General features: G+C 56.5%; 1 long non-coding RNA gene and 1 pseudogene across 2 annotated transcripts; one reads left to right on the top strand and one right to left on the bottom strand.

Moving 5' to 3' along the window:
* The first annotated feature begins 581 nt into the window (after window positions 1-581).
* On the top strand, window positions 582-1,065 carry LOC116658345. Its single transcript, XR_004313704.1, has 3 exons — window positions 582-687; window positions 842-850; window positions 923-1,065. It is a non-coding gene; the product is annotated as an uncharacterized LOC116658345 (long non-coding RNA).
* Window positions 1,066-9,666: 8,601 nt separating this feature from the next.
* LOC116658130 lies at window positions 9,667-19,029 on the bottom strand (annotated as a pseudogene). The gene is made up of 7 exons (XR_004313296.1): window positions 18,572-19,029; window positions 12,902-13,195; window positions 12,537-12,581; window positions 12,081-12,410; window positions 11,675-11,997; window positions 10,114-10,249; window positions 9,667-9,749 (listed from the first exon to the last, which is right to left on the bottom strand). The product of XR_004313296.1 is annotated as an immunoglobulin heavy constant gamma 1-like (transcript).
* Between the last annotated feature and the right edge of the window lie 4,741 nt (window positions 19,030-23,770).

The raw sequence follows: 23,770 nt of genomic DNA, 5'->3' as shown, positions 1-23,770 counted from the left end.
ACCACACCCTCACCAGGGAAGGGAGAGGTGCCCACCAGGGCTAGGAGGACAGGAGGGCTCAAGTTAAGGCCTGGTACCCTGGTCTGCAGTGGGCCATGTTGGCAGCATCCCTGTGGGAGGCAGGGAACAGGTGACCACCAGGACTCCCACTGTCCCCTGGGGTCCCTGGCACCAGTTGCCCCACCCCACACACCCAATGAGGCGCCTCTGCTGCGCCTGGACTCCCCCAGGTCATCTGAGACAGCACCCACCCAGAGAAACGGGAACTTCAGGAAGCAGGCGGTGCCACCGGTTTCAGTCCCATTCTTAGTGTTCGCAGAGTGGTGGTTAGGGGGTTCACACTCCAGGTCCGCAACTGAATTCCTAGGAAGTTCAGCTACCACTTCCTGGAAAGTGGGGCTGTGGACAAAGAGCCCAGCCTGTGGGAGCACAGGTACCTGGGACAGAGCAGGGCAGGGGAAGGGGTGCCCAGGGGACCCAGGCTGCACGGGAGCCACCTCCACAGCTTCCGCCTTTGGTGAGTGGGGCCCAGGAGGGACAGGGACAGATGAAGCGCAGGGGGCCAAAGAAGGGGTGACCCCACCTCAGGGATGGGACCCCACAGAGGGTCCAGGAGGGAGAGGGACAGATGAAGCGCAGGGGGGCAATGAAGGGGAGACCCCACCTCAGGGATGGAACCCATAGAGGGTCAAGTAGGACAGGGACAGACAGAGTGCAGGGAGGAAATGAAGGGGAGACCCCACCATAAAACCCCACAGAGGGTCCAGGAGGAGCAAGGATAGATGGAGTGCACGGAGACAATGAAGGGGGGACCACAACTCAGTGATGGGACCCCAAAGAGGGTCCAGGAGTGCCAGGGATAGAGTGCAGGTAGGCATGAAGGGGGGACCCCACATCAGGGACCCTACAAAGGGTCCAGAAGGGGCAGGGACAGAGAGAGTGCAGGTGGGAAATGAATGAGAGACCCCACATCAGGAATGGGACCCCACAGAGGTTCCAGGAGGGACAGGGACAGAAAGAGTGCAGGGGGCAATGAAGGAGAGACCCCACCTCAGGGATGGGACAGAACAAGGCTTCAGCAACAAGGAAACAGACAACCCAGTTAAAAATGACTAAAAGCCCTGGACAGACCTCTCACCTAAGAAGACTCACAGATGCAGAGAAGGAAGCACAAGTTTCCTCCACATCCTACGTCGTTGGACACTGTAAGTGAAAACGAGTAAGACCACCACACAGCTGTTAGAACGGTGGACGTCCAGAAGCAACACCGAAACCCAGCACCTCCCAGCGCTGGTGAGGGTGTGGGGCAGCAGGAGGCCTCCTCCGCTGCGGGTGGGTGCAAAACGGAAAAGCCCGTCTGCAGGAGAGCTCGGCAGTTTCTCCAAAATCTAAACCTAATCTTGCCATACAACCCAGCAACTGCATTCCTAGACACTCACCTGTTCAAATGGGCTGAAAACTCATGTCCACCCCAAATCTGTGCAGCGATGTTTATGGTTTATAAATGTCTACAGATGCTTTATTCATAGCTTAATTCAAACGTGGATGTGCACAGGATGTCCCTCAGTAGGTGAGTGGATGCATCCAGACAGTGGAATAGGATTTCAGAATAAAAAGGACGAAGCCTTTTGTGAAGAATTGATTTTTTCATCATTGTATAGCGTCCTTCTGGGTCTCTTATGACTGTTTTTACCTTCAAGTCTATTTTGTCCAAGTGTACCCATCCTTGCTTCCTTTCGTTTGCCTTTTTCATGGAGTACCTTTTTCCATCCCTTCATGACCAGCTTACATGTGTCCTTAAACCTAAAGTGAGTCCCTTGTGATGGCACAGATTTGGACCTTGCTTGTCATCCACTCAGCCACTCTATATCTTTTGCTCTGATAATTTAATCCATTTACATTTAAGGGAATTGTGGCAGGGAAAGGCCTATTATCACTGTTGTTTTTAATAGTTCTCTGTCTGTCTTGTAGTTAAATTGTTCCTCTATTCCTTCTTGCTTCTTTCTTTTGTGCTTCATTGATTTTTTGTGGCGATATTCTTTGATTCTGCTGTGATTCAATAGGTATAAATTTTCAGTTATGCAAAATGAGTTCTATTCCGAGGCTCTGTGTGTAACGTTGTGCCTACAGTTTACAACACTGCATTATGCACCCAGATATTCGTTAAGAGAGTAGATTTCGTGATAAATGTTCTTCACAGACATGTGCTCCTCCCCCCATCCCAATAAACCCAAAGCACAAGGAAACTTTTAGAGGAATGGATATATTTACTACCTTGACATTAATGATGGTTTCACAGGTGTCTGCATATGTGCAAACTCAGATGTACCTTAAATATATGCATTTATTTTGTGTATCAATTGCATCTCAATAAAGCTGTTTAAAAAGATGTTAATAGCAGAAGAAATGGGGGGAGAGTATTGATCAATGATAGAGCGTGTGCTTAGCATGCATGAGGTCCTTGGTTCAATCCCCAGTATCTCCATTCAGAAAAATGAATTACCCTCCCATAGTCCCCCAAAGTAAGAAATGACCATTAAAAAAGAAGAAGAAATGAGCCATTGAGCCACAAAAGGACATGGGGAAATGAAAATGCGCATCGCTTAGTGAAAGGAGCCAACCAGAGAAGGTTATACTCTCTGTGAGATTCCTACTACACGGTATTTGAAGGAGCTCATCTATGGAGACAATGAGATGAGTGGCTGCCAGGAGTTTGTGTGGGAGGGGTGGGAAATGAGGAGGTGAGGTACAGCGGGTCTTCAAGGCAGTGAAGTTGTACTTTGTGTTACTGAAATGGTGGACCGATGGGCAGCAGCCTGAACAGTGTACCTGATCAAGGCAGTTCCATGGACAGCAGCCTCGGGGCCTCTGGATGCAAATGGCATCATGCATTTGTCAAAACTCATAGAATTGTGCAGATAATAGTGAGCCATGGTGTTGCCTATGGACTTCAGTTAATCATAAGGTATTAACCTGGGTCATCATTTCTGACAAATGTAGCACACTGGAGCAAGATATTCATAATAGGTGAAACTGGGCGTATGTGTGGGGCACTGGAATTTGTGGGACCCTGTGGACTTTCTGCTCAACATATCTGTTAGCCTAAAACTACCCTAAAAGGGCAAAGTCTGTTTAATCTAAAAATATCATTACCCCGTGCAGAGCAGCAGAAGCAGAACCATGGACAGTAGCTGAAACAGCCGGCTAGTCTGAGTCAGGACCACGGACAGCGGCCTGGAAGGCCTTGGGTTCACACAGGGCTCAGTCATTGTCTGATGTGGAAAAGGCCTCATGGACAGCAAATGAGCCTTCTGTAACGTAAGGTAGTTTCAGAGAAAGAACGCAGTCTGGACCAGCGTCCCAAGACCTCGTGTGTCTCGGGGCAGGAGCCACGTCCATTTTCGTAACCTGAGTCCTCTTCTTGGCCCAATGTCTCGGAGTCACGCCCCACAGAGAAGCATGATTGATCCCCAGTGTGGTGGGTGGAATTTGAAGATGGTTTCTTATTTTGATATGAATTTGTGTATATACATACATTTAAGTTAAATACACTTCAGTGACAATGTTATATTAGTTTCAGGTGGACAACATACAAAATGGTGATTCAATACTTTTAGAGACTACATTCCAGTTGAAGTTATTAGAAGCACTGACTATACTCCCTGTGCTGTGCAATAGTCCTAGTAGCCTATGTATTTTATACATAGTAGTTGGTATTTCTTAATTCCCTGTCCTTACGTAGCCCCTTCCCCCTCTCCTCTCCACACGGGTAACCACTAATTTGATCTGTCTATCGGTGTGTCTGTTTTCCTGTTGTTACATTTATTCACTTCTATTCATTTTTAGATTCCACATACAAGTGATATCCTAGAGCATTTGCCTTTGTCTGACTTACTTCACTAAGCCTCATACTGTAGAGAACCACCAATGTCACAAACGGCAGAAATCATTCTTCTGCACGGCTGAGCATTATTCCATCGTGTTTATACATCGTACCACCTTTATCCATTTTCCTGCCGACAGACACTTGTGTTGCTTCCGTATGCTGACTCTTGTTCATACAGTTGCTATGTACCTTGGGGTGCATGTATCTTTTCAAATTCTTGTTTTTGTTTCCTTCGGATGTATACGCGGGAGTGCAATTGCTGGACCGTGTGATAGCTCTATCTTTAGTTTTTCTGAGGATTTTCCTTACTGTTTTCCCCAGAGGCTGCACCAATTTGCACTCCTGCTAACAGCGACAAGGGTTCCGTTTACCCCATCTCTTCACCAATATTTCTTATTTGTAGTCTTCGTGGTGACGTCTCATTTTGGTTTTGATTTACATTTCCCTAATGATTAGGAATGTGAGCAGCTTTTCACGTGTCTCATTTTTTTTGTTTGTTTCCTCTGTGACCCACCCCCGTTTTTTTTTTTTTTTTGATGTTATATTTTACTTCTTCCTGTGAACTGCTGTTTACTGCAGTCACAGTTAATTTTACGTATTTTATCTTTTAATCTTTTGCTTATTTAGTTGATGACCCTCAGGCTTTAATTTGCCTCTTAGTGGGATTTGCCTTTGCTGTAAATTCTTGCGTCTTGCAATAGCCTGTGTGTTCCCCTCCAGGAAGACCTTTGACATGTCTCTGAGGGTTGATGAACTGCTCCAGGGTTTCCTTGCCTGAGAAGTTCTTGTCTCTCCTTTAGGTCTAAACGACAATCTTCCAGGGTGACATCCCCTAGGTTGTAGGTTTTTTCCTTTTAGCATTTGTATAGATCATGCCTCTCCCATCTGGTCTGCAGAGTTTCTGCAGAAAAATCAACTGCTACCTTTGTGGCAGTTCCTTGTACGTGACTCTGTTGTTCTCTTTCTGTCTTCAGAATTCTCTCTTTATCCTTAACTTTTGCCAATTTAATTGTGACGTGTCTTGGTGTGGGTCTCTCTGGGTTCAGTTTGTTAAGGACTGTGTGATTCCTACGCCTGGAAATGTCTCTCTTTCTTCATGGTTGTTGAGTTTTTGCTATAATTTCATTAAGTACATTTTCAACTTTTTTCTCTCTCTCTTCTGCTTCTGGGAGCCCGATCATGCCAATGTTAGGACAGTTGATGTAGTTCCATAGATTCCTTAAACTGCTCTCAATTTAAAAAAAAAAAAAAGTTGTTTTTCCTTTTGTAGTACTGACTGGGTAATTCCCATGGTTCTGTCTTCCAGGTCACGTGGGGTCTCCGGTATCACCTAGTCTCCTGTTCGCCCCTTCCAGTGTTTTAAGTTTTAGCTACTGTAGCCCTCTGGTGAGGGGTTCTCTTTTTATATTTTCCAGGTCCCCGTAAAGGTTCAAACTGTTTTCATCTCTTCTTTTCCCTAACTTGGTTACCATTCTTATTACTAACCCTCTCAAGCTGCCCACGCCCCAGGGAAGACCTCCGGGCCATGACGTGTCTCCCTGTCCCGGGTCCCCTCCTCGAGGCTGCGTTCCAAATCGAGAACCTCTCTTCCATCCCTTTGTGACTCCTCGTGGACCTATCTTCAGCGCCTTGGCTGTGCAGGAGTCTCTCTGCCAGTCTCCATTTTTCTCCAGTGAGACGTGCTCCACATGTAGATGTAATGTGAATGTGCTCTGTGTCCTTCTACTCCACCATCTCCCTGTCCTCCTCTATAACCAACCTGTTCCATCCACCCCCAGCCCCTACCGTCTGACATAAGACGTGTTAGTGGTGATGCTACATACCTCAGCATATAAGCTGCAGGACACCCAAGACGGAGGTTATTCATCAACACGAGAAATGAACATCAGCCGAAGATACTTAAGATGGTCAATGGCAGTTGAAGCCTTTCCTGGAGGAGGGTTGGCAGTTTTATATTACATCTGAGATAATTTCCCTGCATTAGGTGGAGACACAAAGTGTATTGCTGTCTTTTAATCGGGAAGCTTAACGTGGTCCACGGTGGCCAACAAGCAGTGGGTTGTGCTGTTCTTGTTCTACGTCAGGTTAGCTAAGCCGTAAGCAGCTTTCTTAGCGTTCCCTTCCCTTTGTGTGTCTCTAGGTTAGGGTTGTTCAGAAGAGAAGTTTACACCTGTTGGAGAGCAAACTGAAGGAACCGTCCTTTGGCTGGGGGGCTGTGCTACAGCCGTGCACGTTGTCACTGCCCTGCACCCTCACGCCGTCAGTGTGGAGAAGCTGCTCCTCCGGCGCCCGCCGGCCTCCACAGGGGGTCCAGCCCTGGGCCAGGCAGCTGTGCAGCTCCATCCTGCTGCCACCGGTTTCTTCCACAGGGAGAGACACAGGCTCCAGGTCTTCCTGAAGGCTTTCAGATGTTATTTAATGGGTTAGATTTCTCCTGCTTAAAGGTTTTTTTATTGTGGTAAAAGAATAGGATTTGCCCCTAAGAAAGTGTACCATGTCAAACCTTTCTACGGGTTTTGGGGACAGTAAATACATTCATAAAGTGCAATCACGACCACCTGTGTCTCCATAACTCTTCCCATCTTTACATGTGAAACCCTATGCCCGTAAACAACAACCCCCCGTTCTCCCCCGGCTGCAGCCACTTCTGTATTTTCTCTTTCTGGGAATGCGGCCACTCCTAATCGCTCACACAAGTGGAATCGCACACGATTCACCGTCTTGCCCCTGGCTCATGGTACGCGATCCGATGTCCTCCAGGTGCCCCCGTGCTGTCACACACGTCACAATGTTCTTCTTTCTTCAGGGGCAGTACTGTTCCATTGTACGCTTAGCCCACATCATGCTCATCTGTCCATCCACGGAAGGACACTCGAGTTCCTGCCTCGTGGTAGGTATTGTCAACGGAGCTGCTGTGCAGTGGGTGTTCAGTGCCTCTTTAAGACCTGTTGTATGTTCGCTCGGGTTTATTCTAAGCAGTGAGATTGCTGCAAGTGTGGTAGTTGTTTCTGAAATTTCTTTGAGGGGCTTCCAAACTGTTTTGCACAACGGTAATGCCAATTTATGTTCTCACCAACAGTGCACAAGGGTTTCTTTTCTCCACATCCACGGACACCACACACGGACAGCAATCCAGGTATTCAAGGCTCAGACTGGCAGACGTTCCCCTTGGAGGGCGGGAGGAGGGGGGACCTGGTGGGGGCCCAGGAGCGCAGTGGGGTGGCATCCCAGGGTGTGTGTGTGTGTGTGTGTGTGTGTGTGTGTGTGTAAGATGTGGATGGGGGTGCGGGCAGGAGAGGTGCGACACTGACAGGAGTGTGTCGGAGGTCTTGCCCGGGGCAGGGCCCCGAGGGGTCAGGAGCAGCAGGAGGCTGACCTCAGGCTCACACCGGTGCTGACACAGGGGCTCAAGGGAAGGCGTCGGCCACTTCGCTTCCAGGGGCCCAGGAGGGGTTGTGCATGGGGGACGCGCTGTGGCCTGGTGTTGCCCCAGGGTCAGGACGGGGCCCTCAGGCCTGGTGGGGGGCAGCTGTTCTGGGACTGATGCTCCTCAGGGACCCGTGGGGCCAGCCCGGTATCGACCGGCCTGGTGTCCCCGTGGGAATGTCTGGCTGGAGGCAGATCCGTGGTCCAGGGGATGGAGGTGAGGGCAGGGCCTGGGACCGGGCAGGCTGCAGGGACCATTGGCAGGTTCAGCTTGTTGGTTAGGTGTTCCGTGTGAGGGAAACTGCGAGTGGGGGAGACCCCCAGGATGGTTTCCGGAGCCCCGATAGAGCCCTGGAGGCAGAGGGTGCCCAGTGTCCTCACGCCTGGCAGGGTCCCTGAGGGCCGGCGATGCGCCTGGACCCGGCTGCCCGCCCCCATGGCCTCACCGTCTTCGGTGTAGAGCACAGTGGGGCAAGTTGTCCCTTTCCTGCATAAAATTCTCTGTCTTCCTCTGTCTCTCTGTCTGTCTGTCTGTCTGCCTGTCCCCCACAGGAAGCCGGAATGGCCCTTTCCAACGGCCCTAGGGTGCTGTGGCTTTACTGACAGACACTCAGTGCTGGTCCCAGCTCCCCTCCAGGAGCCTGTCCTGCTGGCCTCCCCTGGGGCCGTAGAGCCAGACTCGGCACATTGATTTCGCCCCCCCTTCCCTGACACACTGAAAGGCTCACACAGACACTTGGACAATGTCCAGCCGCCCAGGGCCGCGTCCCGTGGGTGACTGAGCTCTCCTGAACTGCTGACCTGGATCGCCCAGCAGAGCCAGCCCCGACCAGGCGCTGGCCTCCATTTCCTGGAGCGTTTCCTGCGAAGGGCAGACAGCTGTGACTCCTGTGTCTGCCCTCTGGGGAGTGCTGTGTCTCCTACAACCTGGGACTTGAGACTGTTCCTTTGAGATGGAACCACCAGGAGGGACTGGAGCTCAGGTTCTGGCCTCCCGGGAGGACCGAGTCCTGACTCCGTCCCTGCACCCTTGGCAGCCGGTGGGCACAGTGGCCTTCACGCTCCTCGACCTGGGACGTGCTGCTCCAGGACGGGAGACAATAATTTCTGTGGTTCCAACCCGACTGTGGTGTGTGTTACAGCAGCCGTGCTGACCAGGCGTCCGACACCTGGGACTTGCTGCTGACTCCGCGCCCCCAGGGAACCCCAGGGATGGGTGTGGTGGGGGGAGAGCTGGGGCCTGGGGCTGGGAGGGTGTGGAGGGCGGCCAGGCTGTGGAGTCACCAGGGGAGGGGCCGCAACATAGAGCGATTCCCAGAGAGCTATGGAATGGTAAAGGATGCTTTATTGTCTGAACAACCCAAAACATGACAAGCCAGAGTCTCCCAACAAAAAACCCAAACCAAAGATAAACAGCGCAGAAAGTTCGTGGGCTCCAGACATTTAGAAAGGATGCACAGCTTCCCAAGCCAGGCCTGCCGTGACCCCTGGCTGTAGTGCCCCCCCATCCCCTGCCACCACCCGGCAGTGGGGCCTGCCCTCCCCATCCAGGGACAAGACAGGAGAGGCCCAGGGGTCTTGGGCCGGGACGCCAGGCTGTCGGGCTCCCTCCTCCCGGGGCCCGCCTCTCACCCCACCGCCCAGTGCAGGGGAGCTCCTGCTGAAGGTGTCTCAGGCCGCTGGCCACAGGGCAGGCTGGCTGCGGCCACTGCCCTGTTTTGCCAGTGTCCCTCTTGCTCTATCCAGCGAGGCTGTGTCCTGCCCATGGGGGACCCGGTCACCAGGCCCGTCTCTGGGAAGCTGGAGTGGGGAGACCTCACCCCCTTCCTGGCAGGCCTGGCTCCTGTAGGGGCCATGGGCCCCGGGCCCTTCTCAGAGCTGAGTACTTGGCTGACCGTTGATGGCACATCCAAAAGCCTCCCTGCTGTGAGACGTTGGCCAGGGCTGCGTATGTTCCCACCAAGGATCTGACACAGGCGCCTCCCCTTGGGGACCCTGCTTGATGACCAACCTGATGGTGTCCACAGAGCAATCCCTGCCCACTGCCCCAGGATGGCCAGCCTCCTGTTCATCCAAGGGAACCCCAGGGTGCCCCGGGCACTCCGATGAGGACAGGCAGACCCCTCGGCTCAGGTTGGTGGTAGCACCTGCTGTCCACTTGGTCCCCTGAAGGTGGGCAGGGTGCAGGGTGTGGTCGGTGGTGGCCATGAGGTCGGAGGATGGAGGTGCAGGTGAGCACGGCCGAGAGATCAGAGCTGGCAAGGCATCGGGTGGAGTAGTTGGCTGAGCAGCTCGGAGTGATGAACGGGGTACCTCTGGGGTCTGGGGTGGCCATGGACACCCCAGAGGGCACGCTAGCCCCCCTGCCCGATCACGTTTCTGTGGTCTGGGACAATCGTCTGCTTCAGCTCCACCACCGAGGAGGAGATCCACTCACCTGCAGGGACGGCGGGTGAGGGCACAGCCGGGGGCCCCTCGTGCCAGCTGCCCGCAAGGACCTGGCCTCCCAGCCCGGGGACTGCCGGCCGCGAGTGTGCTCAGGTGGGGTGGCACGAGGACTCCATGGGCACAGCCAGGGACAGGGAGGTCCCGACAGGGACAGAGAGAGGCAGTGAGAGAACAGAATGAACTGGAGAGACGGAGGACAGACAGTGGACAGAAAGGACAAGAGGGGAGAGTGAGGAGACAGTGACGGGACTGTGAGGGGACAGGAAGGGGACAGGGAGGGACAGGGAGTGGACAGGGAAGGGGCACTGTGCGGGCGCTGTGTGGGGACAGCAGGGACAGCTGGCCTGGCCCACCCACCTTGAAGAGGGTCACTGTGGCGCTGTAGCACACGCTGAGCAGGAAGAGGGTGATGAAGATGGAGATGTGGTCCCAGCCCGTCCAGCTCCCCGCTCTGGGCCTCGGCACAGCTCTCCTCCTCCAGGAGTGGCTCTGGACAGGGACGGGGTGGTCAGCTCTGTGGCTGCCCGTCACGTGCCAGGGCAAGCGTCAGTGGTGCCTGGGGATGGGTCCCTCTGTGACAGGGTGGGTGGGGCACTAGGATCCCCTTGGGGGGCTGGATCAATGGTTCCCTGAGGTCAATCCCTGGGCACCGACCTCGTGTCCCCCATTTCTCCCGCTTGGGCCTCAAGTCTTGGCCGGACTCCTTGGGCCCAGATCTCGGCCTGGCCAGTGGGTGTCCCTCATCCTCTCCTCTGCGGTGCCTTTCATGGGGTCCTCTGGGGAGAGGGTGCCCTGACCCCTGCCTTCCCTCCCACCGGAGGCCAGGCCTAGACGGCAGGGGGGCCTGCAGAGCAGGTCTGTGGTGGGTCCTACTGCAGGGAAGGGTGGAGGCAACCTTGAGGTGTCCCTGTGTGCCCGAGGGGGTGGGGTGGGCGTGCTAGGGACCAGTGGGGTGTTGGGTCTCTGTCTGTTGAGGCGGGGGTGCGGGTGTCCTGGGGAGAGGAGGGGTGGGGGTCTCAGCTGGCCAGTGTGGTCAGAGTGTGGTCAGTGCTGCTGGGGGCTTTGACGAGTGGGGACCAAGCTGGTGTCCACAGAGGGTTCATGAGACCCGGGGCTCCAGGCTCTGGTCTGGCCCCCGGGCGGGTACCCCGTTGAGGACCCAGTGAGCAAGGCTGGCTTGTGTGCACTTGTGTGGTTGTGCCCTTGTGTGCAGTTGCACAGGCACGTGCGTGTGCGTGAGTCTGCAGGAGAACGAGGGGTGTGCAGGCTGGTGTGCTCCATGAGAGGGCTTGTTTCCTGTGGGCCTGGGTGAGTGTCCCCTCGAGGTTACAGATCTGGCCCCGAGCACCTCGCCGCGGGAATGTAGGGCCTGATCTCCGTGTGACCTGGGAGCAGGAGGCCTGTGGCCCCCATCGCCGGCCAGGCGTGGCTCCCATGTTGACAGGGTGTCAGCACGTGGACCCTCGAGGCCCCGGGGATGGGAACTGCGGGGACAAGGACCTGCCACTGTCCCACAGTTGGGCTTGGACAGAGGTGGGAAGAACCGTGCACTCATTCCGTGAGGGTCCCTGGGAGGCTCTACCAGTCCCCTCTACACACTGCAGCCTGAGTAGGTGCTGGCCGGACCCTGGACCCTGGGGAGCGGCTGCCTCTGGCAGAGCCCCCTCTCTGGCCTCGGGCTGCTGCCTGCCTCCGTTGGCACCAAGTTTGTCCTCAGAGCCTGGCCTGCCCCCGCCTCCCGCAGGCCCGGCGGCGCCGGAGCTCTGCACGAAAGAACCATGACAGTGTTGCAGGGCCCCAGGGAGGTACTGGGTGTTTTATTTCATGCTGGCCCGGAGGTATGTACACAGGGGTGGGGCTCAGGCGTCCCGCGGGACCCTGAGAGCCTCGGGGAGGGGGGTGAGGCTCATTTACCCGGAGACTGGAGATGGATTTCTGGGTGGAGTGATCTGTGTAGAGCCTCGTGCATCACCACACAGGTGAAGCCTTCTCCCCCGCTGCCATGGTGTTCTTTCCCACCGAGAGCTTGCTGTGGAGGAAGTAGGTCCCGTCGTTGTCCGGCTGGGGCAGCGTGGTGGCGTAGGCGCCCTCTGACTCCGGCCGCCCGTTTCTCTGCCACTCAGCGTCGATGTCAGGTGGGTAGAAGCCTTTGATCAGGCAGGTTACGCCCACGGTGTCCTTGGCCAGGTCTTCCTGGTGTGGGGCCAGGGTGTACACCTGCGGCTCCCGGGCCTGCCCTGTGGGGACAGGTGTGTCTGCGAGCATGGCGGTCACTCTGAGCAGCCCCACAGGACCCTCCCATGCCCGTTGTCCCTCCCACCTTTGGCCTTGGAGAAGGTCCTCTCGATGGGGGCCGGGGGAGCTTTGTTGTTGACCTTGCACTTGAACGCCTTCCCCGTCAGCCAGTCCTGGTGCTGGGTGGGCAGGACGCTGACCACGCGGTACGTGCTGTTGAACTGTTCCTCCTTTGGCTTTGTCTCCGCCGTGTGTACCTCTGTGTCATCCACGGACCAGCTGAACTCGATCTCAGGGTCTTCCTTGCCCACGTCCACCACAAGGCACGTGACCTCAGGCGTTCGGGTGATGGACAGGATGTCCTTGGGTTTCGGGGGGAAGATGAAGACCTTGGGCCCTCCAAGGAGCTCAGGGGCTGGTGGGGGAAACAAGATGTGGGTCAGCACCTGACGGGCCTCCTGTAGGGCACGTTTCCCTCATCAGGCGGGGCCTGGTGTCTGGTCACTTCCTTGCGATGGAGGGTGTAGCCTGGCTCCCTTACCTGGGCATTTGGGACACTGGGAGCTGGGGTCTTCGCTGTGGAGCGCTGCAGAGAGAGAAGATGGGGGGGTTCCTGTGGGCGGGAGATGGCCCTGGGTGGAGTTTAGGTCAGGGGACAGGTTGTGGAAGGTGCACATCGGCACCAGTTCTGTGGGTTAGAGTTGTCCAGCCTGTGCCCACCTTGAACCTGGTGGAAACACCCAGAGGACCCCTCACATAGCCTGGGAGGCCTTCAGGTGAGGTGACCGCATCTCCTCTGATACCTTGGGCAGAGGTCACCATCCTGGCATGTGGTTCGAGCCGGGAGGAGGGCTGACCTCGGTCCTGTCTGGGAGTGGACGCCCTCCCTGAGGCCTGTCCTCTTACCCACATGCTTGTCCGCCTTGGTGCTGCTGACCGGGTGGGCTACGTTGCAGATGAAGGTCTTGCCGGCCGAGCTGCTGGCGGGCATGGTCGCCAAGCTGCTGAGGGAGTAGAGCCCCGAGGACATGAGAATGGACGGGAAGGTGTGGATGCCGCTGGACAGGGCGCCCGAGTTCCAGGTCACCGTCACCGGCTCAGGGATGTAGCCCCAGACCAGGCAGCCGAAGGGCACCGTGGAGCCAGGAGCGTCCCCGCATCCAGCAGTCGGAGGATAGACCGATGGGGCCTTGGTGGAGGCTGCAAGAAAGTAGGGCCGTGTGACCACCGGGGCTTCACCCCTGGGAGGGTCCGGGCAGGGTGTCACGTGCCCAGGTCTGGGCACCCCTGAGCCCAGCACCCCACATGCTTCCAGAATGTCTGCAAACCAGCTGGCCGGCAGGGCCCTCACCACCTGGGGCCTCGTGCCTCTGCGGCTGTGGGTCAGAGCTGGGTGATCACCTGGGTGACAGCCCCCCAGGTCCCTAACCTCCTGCAAGTGCCTGGCCTGACTGAGCCCTGTGTCTGGGTCCTGACCAGTGCTGCCTGCTCCCGGCCAGCGTCCGCTGGTCCCCTGAGCTCACCGTCCTGCTGCCCCAGCCCGGCCCTGCCCTGGGTGAGCGGGCCTCTCCTTGGCGTGGTGGGCCTCCACCACCCAGAAGCCTGCTCGTGGCCCCTTGCCTGGCCTGCTCTTTGCCCTCCGGGCCCGTGTCGACTGGGTCAGCTCTGCAGCCAGAGCACCTGGGCCCTGGGCCCTGGGCCCTGGCCCCCCTGGACCCTGTCCCTGCAGGCCTCCTCCTCGCCCCTCCCCTTTCAATCCCTGTGGCCTCAGCCCGGCTGCGACACTCTGCCTTGGGGAGCTCCGGTCCCTCTTCTGGACCTCCAGCTGCAGCCCCTCGGCTCACTTCCCCCTCCCACCAGGGCCTCTGACCCCACCCCAGCTCGTGGCTCTCAGGTCCCTGCTTTCCTTCTGCCCTTGTCCTTCCTCAGTCCAGCTCATCCTTCAGCACAGTTTGGAGCCCCACACTGCCCCCACCTTCCTCTCCTGTTTGGTGCCAGCAGCCCGGGCCCATCCCTGGCCGGGCCTGTCTCCTCTCACCCTGACCCTTGTGCTCTGCTCCGGCTGGCAGCCCAGCTCAGGCCCTGAATGAGCCCTGCGTTTTCCTTCCCTCTGCTGGGTCCAGGGTCTGTTTCACCCCACCAGGCTATAGCATGTCCACCCCTCCTTTCCCATCCCACCACGGGCCCTTGAGCCCAAGGACTGGGCCCATCGGGTCCCCTTGGGGTGACCCCTCTCCTTCATTCCCACAGAACTCCCTTGCCAGGGAGGTCTCTCCACCCCAGCACGCCATCCGGCCAGCCCCTCAGGGGCTCAAGGGTCCTGCTGTCCCAGGAAGCCCTCAGCTGGGCCTGCTCAACTACTCAGACCTTTGCTCAAACTCTCTGCCATGTCCCCGGGCTCCTGCGGCAGCCCCCTGCCCTCCTGGTGCAGCCCCCTGCTCACCTACACCTTCTCTGACCCTTGTCCCTGGAGCTACAGGCCTTGAACAGCGCCGGCCCCAGAGCCCTCAGCCTAGTTCAGATCCAGTCCGGGAATTTCTTTCCCAGGACTGGCTTTGCTCTTTGGATTTCCTGGGTCAGCTCCTTGCCCTCCCAGCCCCTTGTCCACCTGCATTAACTCTGCCTGCTTCCTGAAATCCTGTGTTAGCCCTGTGCCCTTCAGCCCCCACCCACCTGCACAAGCCCTACCTGCTTCCTGGAGATGCTGGAGCGGCCGCCCTGCCCTCCCAGCCCCTGCTCACCCCGCACATGTTCTACTTGCTTTCTCCATGTTCCTGAGAAGCCGCCTGCCTTCTTGGTCTTCAGTCTCCTGCTCACCTGTGGCCTCCCTGAGCTTTGTCCCTGGAGTGCTGGCCCTTAGCAGCACCTGCCTTCTGACCTGCCGCAGGTCACCCGCCTCGTTCTGCTCTGCTCCTGGGCCCTTCTCCCTGGAGCTGCTAGGTGCCCCTCCCTTTCTGGGCAGCTCTCCCCTGGCAGAGTCTCTGTCCCACCCTGGTCCCCTCCCAGCAGTGCTGCTGGCCCTTGGGTACCTTAAGCCTCTTCTTTGCTCCCTGGGCCCCCAGAAGTCTCCCCTGTTCCTTAGTTCCCTCCAGGTGCTGGTCTGCGTCTCTGCGCCCACCTGCTCCCAGCCCTCGGCTCCTAGTCCTGACCTTCTGCGCCCTGGCTCCCATCGCCCCTCCTGTAGCCAGTGGAGCTGGTGTGCAGCCCCTGTACTGCCAGCTCCGAGCTCTCGGAAACCCAGGCCAGCCACGTGTCTCTGGCACAACTAGCCCAGTGCAGCCCGGGGCAGGCTTCTGCCCACTGATCGGGACACGCTCCTTGAAGGCCTGGCAGCCCAGCTGAGCTCCATTGGCCTCTGATGCACCAGCGCTGTTGGTGTGGGCGAGCCCCTGCCAGGGCTCCCTCATCCTTGTGCTGGGTGGGCAGCACGACCGCTGGGCAGCTTGCCTTCCGCCGTGCAGGCTCAGGTGCTCCTGGACCCTGTGTGGGGTCCAGTCCCTGAGGTGGGGTCTCCTCTTTATTACCCCGCACACTTTGCCTGTCCCTGTCCTGGGACCTCTTGGGGTCCCTGAGTTGGGGTCTCCCCTCATTACCCCCCCCCCCCCGCACTCAATCTGCCCCTCTCCCTCCTGGGCCCTCTGTGGTGTCCCTGATGTGGGGTCTCCCCTTCGTTGTCCCACTGCACAGAGTCCGACCCTGTCCCTCCTGTAACCTCTGTGGGGTCCCATCCCTGAGGCAGGGGTTCCATTTCATTACCCCCTGAACCATGTCCCTCTCCCTCCTGGACCCTCTGTGGGGTCCCTTCCCTGAGGTGGGGTCACCCCTTCTTTGGCCCCCTGCGCTTCATCTGTCCCTGTCCCTCCTGGGCCCCACTCACCAAAGGCGGAAGCTGTGGAGGTGGCTCCCATGCAGCCTGGGTCCCCTGGGCACCCCTTCCCCTTCCCTGCTCTGTCCCAGGTACCTGTGCTCCCACAGGCTGGGCTCTTTGTCCACAGCCCCACTTTCCAGGAAGTGGTAGCTGAACTTCCTAGGAATTCAGTTGCGGACCCGGAGTGTGAACCCCCTAACCACCACTCTGCGAACACTAAGAACGGGACTGAAACCGGTGGCACCGCCTGCTTCCTGAAGTTCCCGTTTCTCTGGGTGGGTGCTGTCTCAGATGCCCTGGGGGAGTCCAGGCGCAGCAGAGGCGCCTCTTTGGGTGTGTAGGGGTGGGGCAACTGGTGCCAGGGACCCCAGGGGACAGTGGGAGTCCTGGTGGTCACCTGTTCCCTGCCTCCCACAGGGATGCTGCCAACATGGCCCACTGCAGACCAGGGTACCAGGCCTTAACTTGAGCCCTCCTGTCCTCCTAGCCCTGGTGGGCACCTCTCCCTTCCCTGGTGAGGGTGTGGTGGGCACTCTCATAGGACAGGCAAAGGCTGGGTTCTCGGAGCTGCTGCAGCCAGGGAGTCTGCGCCCGTCCCCGGGCTCTGCAAGGCCTCCAGGCAGGGAGGGGCCGGGGGAGCTCGGTGCTTGTATCGTGTGTGAGTGCTGCTGGGTGTTACTGCACACACATGCAGGTCTGCGACAGACACACGTACTACAGGTATGCGTAGTGCACGATGTATATGTTAATGTGTTAAAATATTCTCTGTGTATGGACAGCTTCTTTGTGGAAAAAGGGAGAGCTCAGGGGTGCCTGATGGGGGCTGTGAACCTGGAGAAACGGGACGAGGGGCGAGAAGGGGGCCCTGTGACGGCTGGGGGCACGTCCGGCTTCCCCCTGTGGGTCCTAAGTCGGACGCAGGGACAAAATGATGGGCGTGGTCATCACTGGTCCCCTCCTGGCTGGCGACAGGAGGGCTGTGCAGACTGCGTGGCTTTCTGAGCTGTTTGCCGGTCACGGAGCCAGTGGCAGCTGGTGCCTGCCGAGGCCCTGTGCCCCCAAACCTCCAGCCCTTCGGCGCCTGCCTGCTCCTCCTCAGAAGATAAACTCCTGGCGGGTGTCTGCCTTGGCAGAATTGACAGCCCTGGGAAACGACCAGCCTCACCGCACAGCTCAGGCCGACGTGGCTCAGCCCGTCTCCCCTGATCAGTCATGAGTCCCACGGTCTTGCTGGCGTCAGCCCACGTCTCCATCTTACAGGAGTCATAAATCCACTATCCCCCCCAAGTACCAAAGCCTCTCACCTCACTTACAGACAGTCAGAAGGCTGTTCCCTAGTCCCTTTGTGTTCACAGCCCCTTCCTCTTAAAAGACCCTGCACGTTCCCACTCGGTGGACACGCGGGCACCTGTCGTCTGTGTGGCCCACTGTGGCAGCGTAACTGTTAAACTTTCCTTTGTTCTTGAACTCCTCCTGGCCTTTGATAAATTCTTTAACCACCCGTGACGCTGGCCCTCCATGTGTCCTCCGACAATAGAGGTCAGACTTTGTGGAAGTCTGGTGTGTAGGGAGCAGGCGGCTCCCTGTACTGGCTCCTGTGGATGATTTCCAGTGCACCCTGGTCCCCCAGCACAGCTCTCCAGTGCACCCTGGTCCTCCCAGGACAGATCTGCAGTGCCTCCTCCATCACAGTTCTGCAGCGCATCCTTGTCCTCCCAGCACAGTTCTGCAGTGCACCACGGTCCTCCCAGCACAGATGTGCAGTACCCCCTGGTCCCCTCTGCCCACCTCCGACTGGCTTCTGCAGGCCATTGGGTGCATGTGCGGATCCTGGGATGGGCAGTGGGGGCCGTAAATCTGAAGTGACCACCAGGCGATGCATCCAGTCTGAGGCCAGCTCAGTAACACTGGACAGAGGCCTGTGCTCATCAGCATAGAACTTGGGGCCTGCCTTGGATGTGGTGGGGCTTAGGAGAATTTGATTAAGAATAGAAACCTTTTCGTGTGCATCAACAGAAGACTGGATAAAGAAGACGTGGTATACTTATACAATGGAATACTACTCTGCCATAGAAAGGATATAATAATGCCACTTGCAGCAACATGGTTTGACCTAGAGATTGTTATTCTAAGTGAAGTGAGCCAGAAACAGGAAGAAAAATACTGTATGATATCACTCATATGTGCAATCTAAAAAAAAGACACTGTGAACTCATCTACAAAATAGAAATATACTTGCAGGCTTAGTAAACAATCTTATGGTTACCAGGGAAAGGGGGTGAGAAGGGATAAATTTGGGAGTTTGAGATTTACAAATGCTAGCCACTGTATGTAAAAATAGATTTTACATATAGTGGCTTCTGTATAGCATAGAAATCTATGTTCAGTATCTGGTCATAACCTCTAAAGGAAAAGCGGCTACAGCCACCAACTGACGGAAACAAGATCAGAAAGGAGAGCTGTCACCCTAGAGCCCAGTCCTCCTAAATTCCCTGTCTGCCGCTGATGCTGCCCCCTGACCGCACTGCGCCCTCCTCCCAGGAGCAGACTGCCATGAAGACGTGGGTCCTGCGAGGCAGAGGCGGAGGCCGCTCCCAGGATAGGCCTGGGGGAAGGCGAGAGCAAGTCCACCTGCTCCCCCTGGGGCAGCCCCCTCCCCGCAGCCGCCCCCCTGAACACACCGCGCCTGCCTCCCCGCGCCCGCTGACCTGGAAACAAGTGTCCTGCGAACGTGGGGCAGCGGCAAGAAGAGGGGAGCTGCCCCTGGTGAGCTGGCCGATTTCTCCCCGTCATCCCCGCGGCAGGGCCTGGGGGCGGCCTCTGCTGCCCCAGGCACGTCCCCAGGTCAGCCTGCTCCCGGGAGGCGGGCGCCATGCGGTCAGAAGCGGCGGCAGCGGCGGGTTTAGGGATCTGCCTATGCGAGCCTGTGGATTTGCTTCTAACTCCCCCCGCAGCCTGCCCTAGGCTCGTCCTGTGCTACCCCAGGTTCTCGGGACTCAGGTGACAGGTCATCCTGCTCCTGGAAGGCGGGCGCTGTGCCGTCAGGGGGCTGCGGAGGCGATGGCGGAATTGGGGCTGCCCTGTGTTAGCGCGGGGATTTGCTCCCCTTTCCCGCTGTCGCTGTCGCCGCCCCCGCACACTGGTCGCACCGCGCGCCAGCCTCCCAGGAGCAGACTGACCTGTCACCTGCGTCCCGCGAACCTGGGGCAGCAGAGGCCGCACCCAGGACAGGACGCAGGGGAGATGGGAGCAACCCACAGGATCACAGACAGAGGCAGACCCCTCTCCCCGCCGCCGCCTCCGATGCCGCGGCCCCGCACCCTGACGGCACCGCGTCTGCCTCCCAGGGGCAGGCTGACCGCCAGACGTGCGCCCCGCGAATATGCGGAAGCAGAGGCCGCCCTAGTCCAGGCCGCGGGTGAAGAGGGAACAAATCCAGGGGCTTGCACGGGGCAGCCCCCACCCCACCGCGGCGCCCCCTGCGGCCCCGTGACCGCAACGCATCCGCCTCCCAAGAGCTGGCCATGGCCTGAAGGCTGGTCGGAGCTGCTCCCTGGCCGTCCAGCGCCCTCCCACCTCCCGGAGCTGCACCCGCTTTCTCAAACCCGGGTATACCCGGCAGGGAAGACACGGGGTTCAGGGACGACCAATGTGGGGGAGGGGCAACCGCGAACCAGGGCGGCGCCCGGCACCCGCCTCAGGGCCCTAAGGAGCTGCGCGGCCCGGGCCTCACCCGCCGGCTCCCCCGACCTGCGCCCCCTTACCTGCCCGGCGACGGCAAGCAGAGGCGACGGCAAGCGGCGGCGCAGACCCCAGGCGCGTTCCTTCCTCGGGGACCTGGTCCAGGAGCACCTGGCTCGGGCCCAGCTTCCACACGCTCTGGGCGGGTTCCGGCGTCCGCGCCCCTCCTCCTCCCGCCCGCAGCGCGGACGCTCGGGCTGGGGCTCCTGCTGTGTCGGGGCCCGGCGACTGGGGCTGTCGGGGCGGCGGGGCGGCGGGGCGGCCCCACCCGGGCCCACCCCACGACCGCCCTGCAAGGTCTCCATCCCGCCACTGACTGGTCCTGGCACCCAACCAGCACCACCGCCGGCCCGGGCCAGGCAACACCCCCAGCCCCCGCTCCCCCTGCTCGCCTCCCCTCCCCACCCGGTTGCTGTCCCTCTACCCCCAGCCAGGGCCGGGTCTCTGACAGGACCTCCAAAATGGGGCTCCTCCTCACACCGAGGTCCCCGCCCTCACACCGCTCACCCCTCTTGCCTGACCGCAGGACCCCCACCGCAACATCCCGAAATGGTCCCCCTCACCCCTCAGCCGGGTCAGTTCCACTCGGAGCAGCCCCTCACTGTGTGACCCCCCCTCACTCCAAGTGCACCACTACCCCCAGCTGACCCATCACCTCGTGGTTGGGGCGGGGAAGTCTGGGCTCCGGTCCTCCATGGCGACTGCCACGAGCAGGGGATCTGGCCTAGTCTAGTGTCTGGCCACACAGCTAGTGTCCAAGGCTACAGGCTGCGGCGGGTCGGGCTGGAGGCGGTTCCAATTCCTGCACTCTGCTCTGTGCCTCGTCTGAGCCAGCGGGTCAGGGTCGTTCAGGGCTGCCCGCCACTGGCCTGTGGGCCATCCGTTGTTGATATCCCTGATGGTGATCGGGCCCCCTAGGGTGGAGGCGCTGGGCTTGCGGACCCGTGGGGGGTGTGCAGCTGAGCTTGCGGTATGGACAAGCAGGCAGGTGGGCTGTGTGCATGGCCTGGGCTCAGCCCAGGTGGGTACAGGGACCCTGGCCATTAGCGCCAGGGCAGAGGAAGAGGGACTGGAGCTTTGAAAGTGTCCACATTAGGAAGCCAAGTCTGGAGAGCAAAGCAGGCAGCTGTGCTGGCCAGGCCACCCTGGAGCCTGCCACGACACTGGTCCTTTGCGTATGGGGAGACTGACCATTGACCAGCCAATGAGACGTTTTGTACCCCCCAACCTTGGTATAGTTTACAGGCAATTGAAGGGGACTTTGACAGGTAATTTTAATCACCAGTAATTATCACTTTCTCTGCGGGAGAGCAGGTCTACAGTCATGGTGAACCTGGCAGGGCTCCTGCCTGAACCCCAGCCTGGGCAGAGGACGACCTGCCCAGAAACATCCTCTTACCTCTCACCAAAAGGCACTGTAGTAGAGAAGAACAAATCTGACTCCATTAGATCTGTTTCTTTTCCTTTAACCCTGTGCCCTGGTTTCTAGGCTCAGTCTTGCCAGCTCTGCACTTTGTGTAAAACAATGTTGCCTTTAGCCTGAAATGTACCAGAAAACCTATTCTCAGGGCTCTGCCCTTTAAGGATATTGACACTTCTGCACTCCTATAAAGATAACAAGTTGCAGAATAGAAAATAACCTTTGCTTTCTTGGAGGTTTTACAGGGGCACCGGGACCTGACCCACCTGGGCCTCATTTTGAGAAACTCTGCCTGAGTTGTTTCTGTCTGTCTTGTCCTGAGCTACACACTAGAATGTTCGTGATAACACATTTTGCAAAGGGGTAGACAGCGAGTTACTATCTCATCTACAATTTTAAATAAATTTTGAATGAATGACATTTTCAAGTTAGAGATCTTCTCAAAAAAAAAAAAAAACCCATCAATTTTCTGTCCATAATGTTACAAATGATGGGTATTTTTCTGTGATGAGGTTTTAACCATTATTCAGAGTGGCCTTTTGTTTTTCAATCTTTTTTTTTTAACTAAAAACATTTACTATGTATTTTAATTTACGTCGGTATTTTAAACAGAATTGCATTACAAATATGTTTTTAATTGTATTGTTTTTTTGTAGTCTTTATGTGCCATTGCCAATTCTTTTTATATTACATAGAAGTTTTCTCAAGTTACTCACCGGGGACTAAGACAGATGACAGTCAGAATGGTTGGAATTGTGTTGTAAAAAAAACTTCTCTCGCATAAGCGTGTATGTGGTCACGGCATTTTGCGTGTATGCAGCCTGAAGTGGGTATGGGGTATTATGCGTGTTTAGTACCTGTGTATTTACTTTTTAATTTTTTTATTTTGATTTTTGCCACGTAGAATACTGTCTTGGTATAATGTAATCTGTATTTGTGTACCTTTTTTTAACTTTAAAATCTTTGAATGAAATGTTTAATACTCATCGGAAAAAAATCCAAAACCTTTTCACCAAACCCTCAGGGAAAACTGCCACTTCAGGAAGGTGCCCTACGTTACAGCACAGCCCCTGCACACCTGCTCCCGGCCCCCCGCACAGCAGCTGGAGAAGTGTAAATGTGGAGAGCAAACAGTGCACTTCGGGGTCCGGCCAGCCAGGGCCTGACTCCCAGGGATGCTATTTATTCTGTCTCTAAAGTGGGGGTAAGCATGCCCAGTTTGTGATCGCTGCAGGGATTACATGGGACAGGGGATGCGGGGAAAGTGTCTGGCACACATCCAGCGCGTAGCGAGTGCTCAGTAAGTATCACCATCACCCGTCACTGTCGTATTATTGGTCGGCATTGTTCATTACTCTTCCTCCTTATAAACAATGGAATAAATCACGAGAACGCTAGTTTCTCTATGAAGTCGGGTTTCCTAAAATCTCTTTGAGAGGCTGTGCAATTAAATCCAGTGAATGAAAAGCTTCAGCTTCAGAGATACGTCCTCTGCTCTGACACTTTTCCATGTTGGTGTTGGAAAATTTTGTTCCACTCTAACTCCGTATTTTTTTCTATCATCAGCATACTTCTACCCTCCTCTTTTGCCCACATTTCCTTCTCCCTCCCCTCCCTCTGCATATTCACGTTTGTCGCAGGGATCTCTAGGAGGCTCACTCAGGGGCTGTGCGTTGGGGTGAACTCAGCGGTGAGAACTGGGGCCCGCGGCAGCCCCAGCGAGGACAGGCCGCACTCAGCAGGAGCAGAGCTCAGGAGCCCCACACCGAGTCCAAGAACACGACTCTGCCCTTCAGCGGGGGCAGCGGATCCCCGCAAGGTCAGCTTTGGATTTGGAGCTCACCGCCTTGGCGGGTTCTCGGGAACCAGCACAAAGATTCAGCTCCTACACTCCCCGAGGAAGGGGTTTCGGGAAGCTTCCGTGGGTGCGGTCATCACAGTGAGTCTCTGCTGCTTGACCTGCTCAAACAACCCTGCTTACAGATTTTCCTCCTAATCACTGTTTGGGGGAACAAAAAGGCACTACTTTAATGTAACTGATTCTCAGATTCCTAGACTTAACTTGATTGCTGGCTATGATCACAAAGGATTAATTCTTTTCTTTTGAAAAGGATGTTTTTCACATATACCGAGTAGAAAATGTAAACACTCATGTTCCTTCATTGACCTAAATTGTTTGTGAGAAATAAAGAATGCAAGAAAAAAGTCAGCGTAGGAAATTTTTTTTTATTTTAAAAGTAAAACGGTGTTTCCAGAAGACATCTCATATTGACCTCATAATTTTAGTGGGGGAGAGTCCTTCAACCCCGTACCACTCAACTCCAATTTTTAGAAACCCCAGTAGGTGGGGCCAGGAACTTATAAACTAGGTCCTACTCGCCTGCAGTGCTGTGGTGGTGGGTCCCTCGGCTCAAATAATGTGTTCCTGCTCTTCTTCTGAGACATGGAAATAACATAGCTTCAGCTTACTCCATAGGTTAGCAAGGGAGGTCAAATCACACAATGTGGAGACTTCTCAAAGGAGTAGGTGAGGATGTTTGGGGGGATTATGGGGGGCTTTGCCTCCTGCATTGATCTGGTTTTAGTTATGCTATTTATTTGGAAGTTTAAAGCATCATTAAGGGAGCTCATAAATTGTACCATTTGTCACAGTGGGACATGGTTTGAGAAACTCAGTCGGAGTATGCGCTTTGTATAAATGTTCTTATCGGGTTCAAGGAGATGACGTGGGCTTGGGGAGATGTGG

This window comes from Camelus ferus, chromosome 20 (assembly GCF_009834535.1).
Source record: "Camelus ferus isolate YT-003-E chromosome 20, BCGSAC_Cfer_1.0, whole genome shotgun sequence".
In the NCBI taxonomy this organism is placed as follows: Eukaryota; Metazoa; Chordata; class Mammalia; order Artiodactyla; family Camelidae; genus Camelus; species Camelus ferus.
Note: the sequence above shows the minus strand (reverse complement) of the source record. Positions and strands in the feature narration are given on the sequence as shown.